General features: G+C 47.5%; 1 pseudogene; it reads left to right on the top strand.

The window, feature by feature from the left end:
- Window positions 1-1217: 1217 nt before the first annotated feature.
- Window positions 1218-13992, top strand: part of LOC120454248 — a 71503-nt pseudogene continuing 58728 nt past the window's right edge.

The following is a 13992-nucleotide window of genomic DNA, read 5'->3' as shown; positions in this document are numbered from 1 at the left end:
ACGACATGACGTCTCTGCCTCACGTCGACGTGCATGTTGATAAGAAAGTGTACAACCCTTCCAGCATTCAGCATCCAGCTCGCACCTCCCCACTCCCCACCCCCCAACTCGCCCCTATCTGCACGCAGCTCGGGGCGGTCGCTTTAGACTTGGCTAAGCCTTTCGGCCAGGTCGGCCAAGCCGGGGAAAAACGCTGAATGCGAATGGGAAAAAGTCGCGCATAAATGCCACGTGGTTGGGCACCCACACAGACACGCGCGCAAACACACCCACACACACACACACATACATGTATACAGTGAGTGCAGATGGGAAATGCGCAACGCAGCCCAAAGGTGTCAAGCGGAAAATAAAGCATAATAATGGGCTGCAGCCCGGGAACAAAGGCTAAAGACATTGGGCCATGTAGTGGGTGGAGGTGAGGCAATTCAGTACGCAGTTCAGACACACGTCAGTCATTTAGGAAGTTAAGGAGAAATGGTTAGCTGCGTAGGTGACGCATTATCCGTTTGTCTGATGCAATGCCATCCTTAAATCTTACCCATATGTAGAACACATATATTATGCAAGGCACTGCGCGTGGAGAAAAAGCCGAAAATGTGCTAATATTTTATGCAAAAGCCCCGGCATCATCAAAGAAAATTAGAAATGAAGAACGGCTCGTGCTTACACACTTAGCATAAGCCTCAAAAATAAGCCAGCTCCTAGCTTACAGCATATTTTTAGGAACATTAATCTTGTGTCTATATTTAAGGATTTATAAATAGATAAAACTATGAAGTGTTAAACAACCAATTAGAAACTAATCTGATATTGTTCTGCTCTTGCTTTTTCAGATATTTGAGGAAGATGCGAGGGCTCGACTCCTGACAGAGTCCACAGCTAGATCCCGAGTCCAGATCCGCAGATTCGCAAATTCGCAGTTTTGAGTCCTCGGGCAGGACAAAGGCCACTTGATGAGGGACCGGAGCGCTCTGATCTGATTTGCAGGATTGGAACAAGGCGAACGATAACTGAACCATAACTGGAATAGCTGCAACAGTAATTTGAATTTGGCATTTGGCATGCACCGGAGGGAACGAGAGCGCTGCAAATTGTGTACATATTTTGTCTCTGTCTGTTTCCGGTCGCCTGCCATTGTGTGCGTTTGCTTGAGCTTGTGCCTGTGTGTGTGAGAGTGTATTTCGTGTAAATAAATGCAGTGCAAAAACAGAAACAGCAACAGCAACAGCAACAGCGACAGCAACATCAGAAGAAAGAGGAATAACAAACGAAATGGCAAAAAGTGCAGTTAAGCGTGGAAATTGCATTAAAAATTGAGCAAAAAAAATTGCTAAAACAAAAGGCGGCGAAAAGACTAAAAACGGAACAAACAAAGACGCAAAACGAAACGCTGGAGTTAACGAGCGCTAAAAAGCAAAAAAATAAAAAAATACAAACAACAAAATTCGAGTAAAAGCCACCAAAAAGACAGCAACACTAACACACAGACAAAGAGAGTAAAGTTTTGATTGAAATTTTCACTGTGCTTTCATCCATTCGGGATTGTGTAAATTTCTGATTAACGAACAAAACACCATCAGCAAAAAAAGTGCGGCGCGAAACGTAAAATAATATTTCCCAAAAGGATTCCAATTAACTCCATTTGATCCACCGTAACATTGGCATCAAATTTCAAATATCGCAGAACTTCTCTAATCGAGCAACAAATCACTTGGCAGTTCGGGTTACGCTTTCTTTGTCATGACAGTTCGGGCCTACATTTTGCTATATTTTTTATTGTTTATGCACAGCAAGATCGCCGCTTGCGGTTCTCCCAGCCATAAACACACCTAACTGATAGCCGTTACACAAAATTGAGCCGTGAACACTGAGATTCAAGTGCGAGTGAGTCGTGCAGTAAAAGTCAAAGTCAGCAGGCAGCAGTCAGCAGGCAGCAGGCAGTAAGCAGTCAGCCCCACCTAACGTCCACACAAAACAGCCCGAGAACTCGGGTCGTTGACAAAGTAACGCATTTAGTGATAAGGACGAAACGACTTGCTGGCAAAATGAGCAGCCAAAACAGGAGCAAAAGGAGCGTGAGCAGGAGCAGGAGGAGCAGCACGGAGATGGCCCAACTATTGCTCCTTATCGGCATCGTAGTCGCATCTTGTTTGCCGGGTAAGTGTCAACAGCAGTCCCTGTCTCCTTGTCTCCTGTTTCCTGTTAGCTGTTAGCTGTTAGCTGTGAGCATCCAGGACTTATCAGCCAGCGCCCGGAATTAATGCAAATATTTAACGTGCTTTTTTATGGATTTGTCGTCGTCATCCCCCCATGCCCCAATGCTACCAAGCCTGACTTCAGCCTACATCCCACGTCCCCACATTGAGGTCCTGTCATAATAACGAGCTCCAGAGCCATGGAGACAGAGAGTGAGCCGCTCTCCACTTGACATGACTTGTAAATGGCTTTCGATTAAGTTGTCACATTAGCATTAATCTCGAGCTCCAAGGAGCAGCCATCTTAGAGCCCATTGAAGTTCAATCAAGTTGTCTGGCAATTCCTCACTTCTTTCTCCAAACTCTCCCCCCTTTTAGTGAAGAAACGTGCTAATGAGCCGTAAGTCGATGAGTTCAATATCTTTTAGAACATTTTCCGCAGGAGTTCAGAGGTGATCTAGGTCAGTGGGAGTCAGTGGGAGTTCTGCTGGCGTTGTCTGCATGTAATTGAAATATAATTACTCGCGTGAAAGCAGCTTAAATCGTTCAGCCTTTAAACTCATATATATTCATTATTTCATTAACAATTCAGCTCTTTACAGCATCGCTGGTGAATTTTAAATGCGGGCAAGCGCAACAACAGGCATCGTTTTAATAAATATTACTGCTTGTTATTAATATGCATTCGCCATTATCCTGAATGTTGTTTTCTCACAAGTGTAATCCCATAATCGTATGGGATCAGGCAAAAGGGGCTTAAGGCAATTACTGAAACCAATTGGTTTTAAATGTAAGTGGGCATTCCATCATTTTTCTCCAACAATTGGTTTGTGCCACCATCACCAGTACCACCAGCACCACCACCCTCGCCTGTGCAAATCTAAATGCCGAATTTAATGGCAAGCTCACATGGGGATTACGTATACGCAGCGTTGGCTCACACATAAAAGCATTTTGGGCATGCAAAACAATGAGGCAACGTAAATGATAGTTTTGTTGGCTTGGTTTTCGGGGAGCATTTTCTTTCTTTTATTTGCCCATCACAAATCAGCAGATGGGACCAACGTTTGTCATTTGATTTCGGTCGCACGGTTCGAAGTCCCTTTCATTTCATTTGGCTTTGTTTCAGTTCGCCTCGTTTGATTCGCAATATTTTCATTTTCATTTACGGCAGCAAATTCGAATTGGGGGCTCTTCTATTTGTGTTTGTGTTCGTGTTTATGTTTTGTCTTTGCTCTCTGTTTGCTCTCCATTTGTATTGTTTTGCTAATTCGAACTATTTGAAATGTTTTCGGCTTTTTGGGAAGGGGTGGGAGAAAACTGGAAGCACTCACAACATTTGTTGTTTACCCAACGAGCATTTCTAATACTGTTGTTTGTGTTCGCCTCTAATATGGCACCAAACACCGAAAATAGTTAATGCGAAATTAATTTCCGAATTGAAGCTGCGCTATAAATAAAACATTCGCTTCGATTGGAACGAGCTTTTCCTTTCATGTTCTTCGCTTTTATGGCAGCGACAAAAATTGGTCTCAATAAAAATTTACGTTTCATAAAATTTATTATGTATGCAATACAATGGCCGTAACACACAGCGGGGTGCGGAGGAGCAATGAAATTGTCGACGGTCAAATCAAAGCAGGAATGACCAAAAAACAACAAGGAAATGAACGACTTTATATGCAGGATAATGGCCAGGACATCATGGTGCTGCGAACTTCGCACGTATGTCTGTGTCTGTTTCCCTCTCTTCTTGCTCCGCCACTCAAGCAGGCGGAAATTTATTACCGCTCTGAATGAGTGAGTGTGTGTGTGTGTGTCTGTTTGTGTGTGTGTGTTTGAGGGAATCCGAAAATCCTTGCACCATTCTGCCACTTGAACTTCGGACAACTATTCGACTTTATTCGAAATCATTGACCAAATTCTTAAGTAATCAAACTGAAAGTTTTCCTCTATCTCAACTGTGGCCGATAAGAGCTTTCCACTCGCCCAGATAAATACAAATCATGCAAACTGGCCAAAAAAGCAGCAGAGCTAAAAAGTTCAACATGACTTTTCAATTTTGGAATGTGTTTAATGGGCTCCGATGTGTCCAGAGCATTCCGTATCGTTCTATCACATATGTGACAGTGCCTGCAAACAGCTGACTTTTAATGGAAATCGAAGCCATATCACTCGCAGCCCATAAAATCGAAAAAGTTTCGTTCGGAAAACTTAGGCACCAAGACAACTTGGGTGGGCACTTTTAATGAGTCACTAAAATAATGAAGGCCACGACTTTATCAAAACAGTTTGGCTAAATCGAGATCCCGCCAAACCAGTGACATGAAAGGTTATAGTTTTCATTGCTCAGTTAGATCAAATAGCACAAAAATGAAATGGCAACAATCGCGGTTACATTTCTGCCAGTTTAATGACAAAAGCTCCTTACACAAAGGTTTAACTTTTAATGTGTATAGTATATATTGCGGTGAGGACTCAAGTAAACGAAAATCGGTACAACTGTTCGCTGGCAAGAAATAAATCGTTGTCACGTGTGTGCTACAATTAAGGAAAATCGCGACGTGGAGAAAAGGGAAAAATATGGTGGAAATTGTCGCTAGAGGTTGTCAAGGGTACCGAGCACGTAATGAAAATATTGCGCACAATGTAAGTACCCACACATTCATATATCCTCGTGAGGTCGGTGCGTTTGTATGCGACGCCTGATTGCAAACAGCTTCCTGTTGCGGCACGCGCCTAATTAAATTAAAGAACGCAACATATCGAGCTCAATTGAGGATGCAGATGAGAACGGGGAATAGAACTGAATGCCGCCGCCAGGAGAGCAAGGACAACAGCTCCCCGGCAGCTTAATCCGCAAACAAAGCAAGTGTAAGGAGGGATCCCAGTGGGAGTTTGCTGCTTGCCATGTGTCCTGTCATCGATTTCCCAGTTTCCCTGCTTCTGGTCTCCTCAAGGCCCAAAGCATATTTTCGACTAGCAAAATTATGCACAAATTTTTCAACCGTAGCTCTTCTACTGGGTGCGTTCATGCGTATGTGTGTGTGAGTGTTTGTGTGTTGGCAAACAAAGTCGGGCAAATATGTGCACACACACACACACACAGGAGTTGTGGGTGGTGGCTCCACCCCCTGCAAGTCCCCCGGACTTGGTGCTTTTCTAATGCAAAATAAGCCAAAAAACAAAGCAAAGGCCAAAGGAAGCATCTATCCAGCTGCCAGTCATGGTCTCATCTAACTACTATGCCCTCCACCCCTTTCAACTTTTCAAACTTGCATGCACGGGCGAAATTATATTGGTCTCTTTAAGTCATATTTAAATGTATATATGTCGAGCCGTATATACTTGAATATTTAAAGTATTTTACTCCCTTCTCTTTTCGTTTGCCAGAAATGGTACAAAATTTAAGGATGTGCTGCATTTTTCTTAGTGTCCTCGTTGCGTTACCCAATTTCACAGCGCTCCTCTAAATTTTCGCACAGATTAAGGATTTTTCCAGCTGCAGTTGAAGTCGAGTCGACCAAGTTGAGTTGAGTTGTTGTTATGTGCTTTTTTTTCGGCTCTGCATGTTGCATGGCCAGGGGGCAGCCGACGCTGAGGGGCAACCCCCGTTGGCTGGGTGCTGGGTCATGGTCGTAATGCCCCCGATTGCCTGCACCCCCCTTGTCCGAAAGCCATTTGGCAGCAAACAACATTCATTATGCATGCATTTTAAATTGTAAATTTCACTACCTTGCATTCAGGCAACCTCCTCCCCTCCAGCCGCCCGGCTGCCAAAATGGATTTGGTGGCAGCCACAGCTACAGCCATAGCCACAGAGACAGCTCCTGTTCCGGCTTTTCGGCTCCTCGTTCCGGCTAAGATGCTGTCAGCTTTGGACCAGGCTAAGACCCACTGATGCGCTTGATGAGCTTTTGGCCATATTGTTTGAATTTTTACCAACTCAGAGGCTTAGAGCACCGTGGCCTAAGTCGCTTCTTCCCCCTGGGATCCCTTCGTTGGCCTTTGCCAAGAATAATTCTGGCAAATTCAATTGGGTCAGCTAGGGTCAAAATAAATCAAAACTTTTCACCGGTTAATCTTGTTAAACTTACACAGAAATTTTCCCATCACAGGACCCACTTATATTTGTTAATGAGTTGATCATTTTCATGCAGTGAACCGAGTGCTTGAGCTAATTTGATTAAGTTAGTTGCAGCATCGGCATTCTGGCAACAATTTGTGGCCATTTAAAGTGGCCCTAAAACTTCAAACTGCTTAGAAAGTATTATGTGGAGTCGAGGAAACAGCCAAATTGAATATCTCCTTTCAAAATTGCCATGACAACTGAGCGTTGGGAGAAGTGAAGGGCAGAGGAAACTCGAACGGCAGAGCCACCGAAAAGTTTGTGGCGCCTGGAAACTTTTGTCTGTATGTGAGCCATTAAATTTTGGGGCATAGATCAAAAACGCAAAATGGGGTTAGGTTAGGGGCTCAAACCAGGGCTCAGGCCGGGTCTGATGGCGATGATGGAGATGACGATAATGGGCATTCAGGCAAATAGGCAAATCCGTATGAAAGCAGGGACCAAAACGACGGTCCGGACAGGTTGCCATTGTTGGCAAGTGGCAACAAAGTCAGGCAAACAAAATCCGGTCCGAGAGAAGATATATCTCTGTCTATTGACTCCGGACTCCTGCTCCTCCAACTGCTCCAGCTCATCCTGCCTCTCCTCCATTAACACACACCCCACTCGCATGCCAAAGCCTTTTGGGTCAGAAACTTTTCAAATACCTAATCCCCGTGCCAGTGGTGAAGTAGGGTAAGGAGAAGCATTCAAAGCAGAGGCTTAGGTCTCCGTTTCAACCTGATTATAAATAGAAAATTGTCCGCTTTCTTGGGGGTCAAGCGTGTGTGGCGAGTCCTGAACGGTTTCACCGTCCGGTAAGTCCGTCGTCTAAGCCGATTCTCAGCTCTATTAATAGCTGATTGGCTCAGGGTTCGGGCCACCTGCACCTGACGACTGCCGGCAGTCATATTGATTCGGTTATGACAGCGGCCGTATGCCACCTGATCCACCTACCCGAGTCTAAGTGGAAAACCTTGTATGTTTGTCGTTGCCCTATGTTTTGCTCTTTCACCGGAAAAGCTTAAAGAGTTTTATTCGAACCGCCTGCCTTACCTTTCGGTGTTTTTGGCCAAAAGTTTTCGCCTTTCCCGAAATCCCCAAATGAGCCAGCTCGCATGCGTCTTTCGACCACGACAGTGGAAATCTATTTGGGGGAATTCAAACTATTTGGCGTGCTGGCCCGCCCCAAAAGCCAGTGTAAATTGTTGTCGGCAGCCACATGAAAGAAGGGACTTAGATAATTGAAACTGCGAGCGGTTGCCCCGGCAATGTCCGCCCGAACTTTACCCCGCAGTATCAGTGAAAATTAACGAGGCTCTCCCGCTTTTCCCCGCCGCGTTGCGTTGCGCCAAAAGTTGGCACAGATAAGGCCAGAAGAACAAAGTGGCAACTGAATGTTTGGTCCGTGTAGCTCGTAAAGCTAAACCCAATCGATATTGCCCTGCGTCGCGTCACGTCACAGCCAAGTGAAAGCAAATAAATCACAATATCTTGTGGCGGCGGACAAGTCGCCAGTTGCTTGAGGTGAGTCCTTGACCGCAGGATACAGGATGCGTGGGCGGGGAAGTTTCCGGGGGCGTTGGGAGGGCGAAAGGCAGCGCGTCAAGTTATCAAATGATTTATTTACGAGCCCGCCAGGCAAACAAACAAGCCCGTCAGGAGAGTCCAGATTTTGTGGACGGGGAGAGGCAAACGACAATTTGCAAAAGAGCCAAGTGTGTGGAAAATGTCACAGGCTCCGCCGCAAGTTCAAAACTCTTGAACCCCGCATGGCGACCAGGAATTATGGCCAACTTGGTGCAGGAGGAGGACACTTTAAGCGTGCTCTTTTAATAAACTTGTCAAACAAATCGAACCGAAACCAATAGCCAGCTGCTCCTCCTCCGCCTTCCAAAACTCACTGATTGTCCGCCTGTCACAGCCGCATATTTCACAAAATGAAATTTAATCATTTTAAAAGCCATTGAAAATTGACAAAAGGACAACTGGTGTCCCACACTGTCGCACTCTCCTGCTCACTGTCTATGCCACAAATCTCTTAGGCAGGACTCTAAATCTCTGCGGTGGAACCAGCCCCTCCATGTTTATGAATATAAATTAAGATGTCCTCCTCCCACACATTAATTCATTTACCTGCCGCTGAGAGAGTCTTAAATTGAAAAAGTAATTCTCCGGCCCACTGGCAGTTGCCGCCCAACATCCAACATGCAACATTCAACACCCGACGCAATTTGCGGCAGAAACCACAGAAATTTATGTTTCAGCCAGGTGAGCGTTTGGAGGAGCTGCGATTCGAGTGCGAGTCGAGCGCGCGCACATACAATAATTTTCAATTTAAAGGTAATTTCAACCCAAGCTCACACTCACTAACACACACCCACACACACACACACACGCTCACACACACAATGTGGCATGTGAGTAGTGAAACAGCAGCAGCCAACAGCATTTCGGCCATAACTTAACTTACAACAAGTTTCAATAAGCCATAGGTGGAAGCCCCTTTTCGGCCACCTGGCTGTGTCCTGTTTCCTTCCTTCCACTTCCTCATGCGAAATTGTGCTCTAGTGCATTTGTGTGTGTGTGTGTGTTGCCAAAGTGGATTTAGCCATAAAATGGCAATGTGCCGCAGCAGCAGCGACTACGACGAAAAAGCACAACAAAGTTAAATGCAGTTGATTTTTGTTGCCCGTGGCGCTCCTGGCGAAATAGCCAGGCAAGGCGAGAGGAGATTTTTGAAGTAACCGCAATTCATATTTCATACTGCCGTTGGCCATAAAAAGGGCTGAAAGGAGCAAACGGCTGGAATAGCGTGAAGAAAATGAAAATGACGCAAGACGGCAGGCAGGACCTTCTCCTGACCCTCCGAACCCACCTAACCCTCACCACCCCTTCTGACTTCACTTGACTCCTGGCACTCCTAGCACTCCTAGCAATTCCGGCACCACCACCGCCGCATTCGCCCCGCGAGTATGCCGAGGGTTAAGCGAACGGAGCGAAGGTGGTGCAAAGTGTTTGCAAAGTAATTTCCGTTTCCTGCTCGCCTCGAGTGGCAGGCGAACATCCTTGAACGTCGCGCGCTGCGAACCGCTCCGCAAAATGCAAAAGCCGGGGGAGGATTACGCCTGGCGCGCTCATTAAATTGCCGTTTCAGCACATGCATAAACAGACCGAACAGACTTGTCACTCCTGGCCAAACCGCACTAAGCACCTAAGCAGCACCCATTGCATTGAATGCCACCCGAAACCATCCAAACCGACTTAACCATCTAAACCGCCCACTGGTGCTCGGTCATCCGACTTGGACACTTTAATCCCGAGCGGCACTCAGACGGTGAATGGCGACGTAAGTCCATAAAATCCAGAAGCGGAAGCGAATGCGAATGGGCTGCATGTGAAGTGCATTCGAAACGTGCTTCTTGACAGGATTTCGAGTTCGAAAACCATTTAAATTCCAGTTGAAATGCAGACACAACATGCAGACCCAAAAATCAATAGTCCAATGGTATGGAAAGCCGATGAAACTAACTGGGCCACCAAATGAGGAACCAAACTAATATTTTCCATCTACCAGAAAGGAAAAGTGTTGAGGACTATTAGGGAAAAGAGTATACTTGGTAAAAAGAGAGGAACTACCTAATCTTTCAAGGATATACAGTTTCTAGCTCCCAACTTTAAGCCAAAATTGAGTTTCAAATGCTATTGGCTGTGAAATATTGTAGTTTGTTTGAATAACATCTGGGCCAAACATCGATCGATATATATCCGTGTAACTTTGCGTAACCCAATCAAACAGGAATCAGCCACATCAAAAAGTCGTTTGAGAAAAGTTATTTTTTTAGCGCCACAAAAAAGGCGCTTGATTATGCAATTATAGGGGTGTTCACAGGGCAGAATCACTGTGTGTATGTATGTGTGTGTATATGTATACATAAAAATAAACTCGTTTGTCAGCGACAACAGCAGCGGAAGTGGCAGGGCTCGCATTCAGTTAATTTGATTATGCGGCCAAACAAAAGTAATCATAATAATCCGAAAATAATAATGGAAACGGAAGGCAGCTAACAAACAGTGGTAGCGGCAAAAACTCCATTAACTCATAACTATTAACAACTACGGCAACCGACAACTCGTAAACAACGGCGAAACTTATAATGGACACATGTACGGGCCAGTTGCCAGCACACACAAACTACAAAACCGCATTACACACGGGCACACGCACACTGGCGCAGGCTTACAACCACTGGCTCATTATCCTTTTTAATAAAGCTTATCAATGCCAGGACATGCGAGCTGCCAGCAACAGCAGCAGGAACATCATCGGGTGGCCACCAGGCAGGAGTACCAGTCGGCCAGCCAATTATCCCAACTCACACTCTCACACCTGCACACTGGTACTCTGGTACACTCACACTCGCACTATCCTTGCCAAGGGATCCTGTGACAAGACTCCTCCGGTAACAGGAGCAAAGGCACTGCCAGCAACAACACATTAACAATGCCAACAACAACAGCGACAGCAGCACCAACAACAGCAAACAACGAACAACGAACAACGATGAGAACGATAAACAGTAAATTCAAAGATAATTTATTATAGCGACACCTGTAATTACCATGAGCCATAAAATAATACCCACACATGCATCTTCCACAGGAATCAGCAATGTGCTGGTGTGTGTGTGTGTGATGTCCCCCAGTAGAGATTAATTGTGGACTCCACTGATGGAGGTATTGGGATAGCCGAATCCCCTTGCCCCCTCTTTTTTCGTGTGTGGCTGCCATCTTAATCAGGACACACATGGAAAACTAAATATGAAATTGCCACATTTAATTGTGTTGCGGCAACAATGTTGTTGCCACAAAAACACAAACTTAGATTTGGGTAACCTTTTCATTCGTCTTTTAAACTTTGTGTCAGTCTTAAGGTCTTTGCTTCTAATAGCTCTTTTAAAAAAGAGAAGTATAAACACGTAGCAATTTTTATTTTCAAGAAATATTTTAAATTGTAGGAACATAGTAGAAATACCTTATTGTACATATTCACATTATTGTATATAGTGAGATTAAAAACAAGAGAGAACGCTGTAGTCGAGTTTCTCGACTATCTGATACCCGTTACTCAGCGGGGTGCTACCGCACCAAAAACTGTCAGTGTGGAAATTTCTCCTTTGCACTTCCACTAGCTGAGTAACGGGTATCAGAAAGTCTGGGAACTCGACTATAGCGTTCTCTCTTGTTTTTTATCAATTTTTATGCGTGGTGCGGGTAGCGGCGTGCGGGGTGCTGGGTGCTGAGTGCGGGGTGCGGGGTGCTGGGTAACGGGTATCAGATAGTCTGGGAACTCGACTATAACGTTCTCTCTTGTTTTTTTCGGGGTCCGGGGTCCGGTCCAGGGTGCGGGGTGCGAAGTCCGGGGTCCGGGGTGCGGGGTCCGGGGTGTGGTGTCCGGGGTCCAGTCCGGGGTGCGGGGTCCGGGGTGCGGGGTCCGGGGAGCTGGGTGCTGAGTGCGGGGTGCTGAGTAACGGATATCAGATAGTCTGGGAACTCGACTATAGCGTTCTTTCTTGTTTTTTGCGGGGTCCGGTCCGGGGTGCGGGGTGCGGGGTCCGGGATCCGGGGTCCAGTCCGGGGTGCGGGGTCCGGGGTCCAGTCCGGGGTGCGGGGTCCGGGGTCCGGTCCGGTCCGGTGCGGGGTCCGGGGTGTGGCGTCCGGGGTGCGGGGTCCGGGGTGTGGGGTCCGGTCCGGGGTGCGGGGTTCGGGGTCCAGTCCGGGGTGCGGGGTCCGGGGTCCAGTCTGGGGTGCGGGGTGCGTGGTGCGGGGTGCGTGGTGCGTGGTGCGGGGTGCGGGGTCCGGGGTCCGGTCCGTGGTGCGGGGTCCGGGGTGCGGGGTCCGGTGCGGTGTCCGGTCCGGGGTGCGGGATGCGGGGTCCGGGGTGCGTGGTCCGGGGTCCGGTCCGTGGTGCGGGGTGCGGGGTCCGGTGTCCGGGGTCCGGTCCGTGGTGCGGGGTGCGGGGTCCGTGGTGCGGGGTGCGTGGTGCGGGGTCCGGTCCGGTGTGCGGGGTGCGGGGTCCGGTCCGGGGTGCGGAGTCCGGTCCGGTCCGGTGCGGGGTCCGTGGTGCGGCGTCCGGCGTCCGGGGTGCGGGATCCGGGGTCCGGGGTGTGGGGTCCGGTGCGTGGTGCGGGGTCCGGGGTCCGGGGTGTGGGGTCCGTTGTGCGTGGTGCATGGTCCGGTCCGGGGTGCGGGGTCCGGGGTCCGGTCCGGGGTGCGGGGTCCGGGGTGTGGGGTCCGGTGAGTGGTCCGGGGTCCGTGGTGCGTGGTCCGGGGTGCGTGGTGCGGGGTCTGGTCCGGGGTGCGGGGTGCGGGGTCCAGGGTGCGGGGTGCGGGGTCCGGTCCGTGGTGCGGGGTGCTGTGTGCGGGGTGCTGGGTGCGGGGTGATTAAATACATGTTTTTTGTCAAAACTATAGAAATTTACAAGACCAATTCAAAAATGAAAAAATACCAAAACATTTTTCAAAAGTGTGGGCGTGGCAGTTTTGGGCGGTTTGTGGGCGTTAGAGTGGGCGTGGCAACATGAATCGACAAACTTGCGCTGCTTCTATGTCTCTGGAGTCTGTATGCTTAATCTCAACTTTCTAGCTTTTGTAGTTCCTGAGATCTCGACGTTCATACGGACAGACAGACGGACGGACAGGCGGACAGACGGACAGACGGACGGACATGGCCAGATCGACTCGGCTATTGATCCTGATCGGAAACGCTTCCTTCTGCCTGTTACATACTTTTCAACGAATCTAGTATACCCTTTTACTCTACGAGTAACGGGTATAATAACATATCGATAGTGTGAACATTATATTAGAATCCAAGGAGCCATTGTGCATCGATATTATCGGTTGAGAAAAAAGATCGATCGATAAGTGAGATCTGCGATCTCTTCTTTTGGTCGGCCTCAAATGATATAGATTGCTTTTTGTGAACTTACTGTGGACCACGTGGGAATAGAAATAGTGACCTATAATATTTTATATTATATAGTAAAAATATTATAGTTTGTTTTCCGAATTTTGTAATATTTTACCCTTTATTGCTACAATTTAAATTTGTGTTGCAAGTGCTTTTACATAAGAAGAAAGCTAATATCGTAAGTGAAAGTCACATGTATGGTGACACTTTCATGTGTAACAAGATTTTTCCCGGACGTGCCGAGGTTACAGCAAGTGTTTTGAGGATATTCCCCATTCCGCTCGCCTTGAGGAATTCCCCCCTCAGTTTTTTTATTGTTTCTGCCCCAAGCTGGCTACACTTTAATCTTGTTCAGCGCACCGCACCGCCACACACGCACGTACATATTTTATATTTATGCCCGTGTTTGTCCGACTGTCTCTCTAACTGACTGACTGGCAAGCGCCACCCCCGCTTTGTGGCAACCACCCCCTCCTCCACCCGGGCCCCAATCCTCGCCAGTGGGGCCAGTGGATGCCGTGGATCCCGTGAGTTGTAGGTATTTTGTGGTCGTCGGTGCGGCATGAAACTATGTTACAACAAACAGCAGTTCGGGGAGCAGCCAGAACGAGAGCCAGCACAGAGCACACAAATGCACACAGGGTGAATACTTGTTCTCGCACAATACGCTTATCCTTTCGTTGTTTTTCCCCGATCCTGGATCCTGTGGAGAC

Source organism: Drosophila santomea, chromosome 3R (genome assembly GCF_016746245.2).
Source record: "Drosophila santomea strain STO CAGO 1482 chromosome 3R, Prin_Dsan_1.1, whole genome shotgun sequence".
Lineage (NCBI taxonomy): Eukaryota > Metazoa > Arthropoda > Insecta > Diptera > Drosophilidae > Drosophila > Drosophila santomea.
Note: the sequence above shows the minus strand (reverse complement) of the source record. Positions and strands in the feature narration are given on the sequence as shown.